Raw genomic sequence first — 4,026 nt, forward strand, 5'->3', positions numbered from 1 at the left:
TATATATTACATGCATATTTACACGTAAACACGAACATACACCAACCCACACACCTATATGTGTGTGTTGATATATATGTATATACAGTATAATATATATATATATATATATATATATATATATATATATATATATATATATATATATATATATATATATATATATATATATATATATATATATTATATACAGCAAGCATATCTGTCCGTAGTTATTAACAACCAACGTAAAGTAAAATGTATAAACCGTTCAGGAAGAAGGTTAGAAAAAAGAAATAAATTGTAGTATATCCTCAAGTCAAAATATTGGAAACCTGAATTGTTGAGCTTCTTTTTATCAGCAATTTTTCTGACGGTATTCAATCCCATCTTTTTGCAGAAGAGCCTAAGGTACTCCTATAGACTACCTAACACCGGTCTCTCTCTCTCTCTCTCTCTCTCTCTCTCTCTCTCTCTCTCTCTCTCTCTCTCTCTCTAGAATTCGTTATAAAGAACTATCACAACAATGGAGTCCAAATTTCATAAAATACTCACTGGGGTTTGTCGTACTTCGGGACACTTCTGGGACTGCCAAGTCACGAAAATGGCCAAGGACGTGCCCCGCCTGTAAATATTTCGGGAGTGGATGACGCCCCGCAACTTTAGGTAATTTCAATGACCTTTCAGTGTGTCTGTACAAATATTTCCACTTTGGTAGGCTTTGCACTTTAGTTCTAACCACCAAGGTTTATTTCGTGTGTACAGTTAACAGTTTTTAATGTTCTTCCTTAGTTTTAGTACTTTCGTTGCCTTTCCTGCTTTCGATTACGCGATCAGTAGAAAATTGTATTGCGAGATGTTCAAATATAAATAAATATACTTAACACTCGTACCAGTAAACCCTGGATCGAGACCACTAGATCACAAGGAGCAGACTACCGTTTGAACTACGCGACACCTTCGTTCCTACTCCTCTTTCCTACCTCGAGCCACTGCTGACTGGGCCAGCGTTATCTATCGCTCGGCCGTTTTCACCATCATCTCAGCAAAGCCTCTTCAATTTGAGATGTTGGGTCAGCCCAGCGCTGCCTGCTGCGCCCCCCTTCCCACTCATCCTACCCCCTTTAAACCCCTCCATTCCCTTAGGAGGAGCTACTTGGAGAGAAAGCAGCCTAACTGGCCTAAGGAGACAAACGTCCAAGCCGTCTGAATACTGATATACTTTCAACAGCTTTTGATATTTCTCCGTCCTATTGCTACTGTGGCTACTTCGCTTTTTTGTTACCTCCCATTCATTGAGCAACAGAGACAAAAGTATTCCGACTTTGTATCAGTAGCTTTTTTTGCACCATTAAGGCCGGGCGTGTTCATTGGTTTAAGCGGAACGGGTCATTGCAGGTAACCTAGAGTTTTTAGTTAAGCTGCATCTCCCCATACATATGTTTTTATAGGTTTAATTGCACCATATTACAACCCCCCTCTCTCTCTCTCTCTCTCTCTCTCTCTCTCTCTCTCTCTCTCTCTCTCTCTCTCTCTCTCTCTCTTAAGTTGTTTGTTATAAAAGACTTTTAGTGCCTGGATTATATGCAGACTTTTCATTTCATAATAATATTCCTTGGTTGATTTGAACTAATCGAAAAAAATCAGTTTTTCATCCTCACCGATACCGTTAGTTAATTCAAATAATCCTCTGAGATATCACAGTAAAATAAGCTTATGAATCTGAGTGATATTCATCTTTTGAAGTAGATATGATGGTTTCAAACGCCATATGTCCAAAGCTAAAACCTCAACAATTGATGTCAGAAATGAATGCGAGCCAACACAAAGTTGCTGGTGCAATAAGGACGCTGTTCCTTCAGAGAAAGTGGTTCGAAGTAAAAAGTGCAGGTAAGCTATACTCTAGCTTCCAGCGGTCTTGTCCGGAATACGGAGAGAGAGAGAGAGAGAGAGAGAGAGAGAGAGAGAGAGAGAGAGAGAGAGAGAGAGAGAGAGAGAGAGAGAGAGAATAGATGGGGGATGCTGAGTGGTATCATTTGTTTCTTTCATTGGATTATAAGTTTTCAAATTGTTTTGATTTCGTATATCCTTATTTGTTGAAATTTTTTTTTACAGTAGTATATAAGTAAAGTAATCTGGAAATCTTTGTAACCATGTTGCAAATTTTGTAAATTGTTTCTAGCGGAGAATTATATATATATATATATATATATATATATATATATATATATATATATATATATATATATGTGTGTGTGTGTGTGTGTGTGTGTGTGTGTGTGTGTGTATACATTTATACATATATATGTATATATGAATACATATATACATACATAATGCATTACACTTATGAAACCTGGGGCTACTGATCTCATTCATTATCCGAAATTCTTTATTCTTGACTAACCTTGCAGCAGTTTTACTTAGCTTCGAATTTAATCTTGCAATGATTTACATTGTGATGGGAACGATTAGGGAAAATGTATATATATTCTTAATTTTTGGGGTATATTTTCATGGCTATGTTTCAAAGTTTCGTCACCCACATTCACATAAGAAAGAGACTCCTTTGCAGTTTCAGCCTTAGAACCAGTTTTTTTTTCTATCTCTCACATACATACACTCGCATGCAGTGTACCACGTACACTGTATTTTCACTGACTACGTGTCTTAGTGTTTTATTTTTGCTTCTCTTCGCTCAATTGTGGTAGGAGGTGCCATTATCTTCCTAGTTCATTTTCATTTCATTTAGTAGGCAAAAATAATTATTCAAAATTCTAAGGTTAGCAATTATGATTTGAATAAAAAATGTTTTTCTACTCAATTGTTGTCGAAGGAGTTTTTGTGTTATAAACTCAACAAGTGAAGAGAAGTGTTGAATATTGAACCTACGCATGCGCTATGCTGGTGCTTGCCAGGAGCAATACTGGGACTGGCCAGTCTTTAGAATGTGGGGGCTTGCCAAAAGTCTGACGAATATTGATACTGGCTAGAGTCTGAAAAATACTGAGGCTGACCAAGGTCGGAAAAATACTGGCGTTGACCAGAGTCTGACGAATACTGGGGCTGGCAAATGTCTGAAAAATACTGGGTTTGACCAAAGTCTAAAATATACTGGGGCTGGCCAAAGTGGGAAGATTACTGGGGCTGGCAAAAGCCTGAAAAATACTAGGGCTGGCAAAAGCCTGAATAATATTGACGTTGGCTAAAATGTGAAGAATACCAGGGTTGCCAAAAGTCTAAAGAATACCGGGGCTTTCAAAAGTCTAAAGAATACCGGGGCTTTCAAAAGTCTAAAGAATACCGGGGCTTTCAAAAGTCTAAAGAATACCGTGACTAACTGTCTTCATATGATTTTACAGTTTCAATTGTAGTTGAAATCAATTCATAAAGGGAAATTTCTCATGCTAAGGTCTACAAGAAATCGAAGAAACGTGAACGAGAATTTGAATTTTTCTAATAATGCACAGAATTAAGGTCCTTTAGATATATTCAGACAGTATGTTGGTGAAGATTAGCTTTTCTTTCGATAAACAGACTAAATAAAATAAAAGTGGTTCTTTCTGTTCTCAAGGAAAACAAAAATAAACGCAACCAAATCATGAATTTCAACAAAAAAAAGAGATACATAAACTATCCGTGGAAAAATCAATTGAGAATTAACTGTAAAATTTGTTTTATTGTGTAATTAACAGTTTTCTCCTCAGCGTTATTTATTTTGATATTAGATTACTCTTGATATCTTTGGTTATCAAAGCTTGAATTCCAAGAATACTAGAAACGAATAATATTTTTCTTAGCAAGAATACTAAGTCTTCTCCACCGGAAATATTTTAAAACATTAAACACTCCGTGAAAGTCATCTCAGAATTTCGAAGTATTTTCAGATGAATAACCGTCTTCTTTGCATATTGAGAACTATGGAACACAAACATTGGTTCTGACAATCTTATCGAGCGGTACCTCGAAAAGGACAATCCAGCTCATCTCGGTGGCTACGATCCAAGTCTGTGAATATGGTGCAGTCGTCGGGCCAGGACCAGACCA

General features: G+C 36.7%; 1 pseudogene; it reads right to left on the reverse strand.

Annotated features, from left to right (window-relative positions):
- The window catches only part of LOC137653417 (uncharacterized), a 31,029-nt pseudogene extending 30,047 nt beyond the window's left edge, over positions 1 to 982 (reverse strand).
- Between the last annotated feature and the right edge of the window lie 3,044 nt (positions 983 to 4,026).

The sequence above is a fragment of the Palaemon carinicauda genome, chromosome 14 (assembly GCF_036898095.1).
Source record: "Palaemon carinicauda isolate YSFRI2023 chromosome 14, ASM3689809v2, whole genome shotgun sequence".
Taxonomy (NCBI): domain Eukaryota; kingdom Metazoa; phylum Arthropoda; class Malacostraca; order Decapoda; family Palaemonidae; genus Palaemon; species Palaemon carinicauda.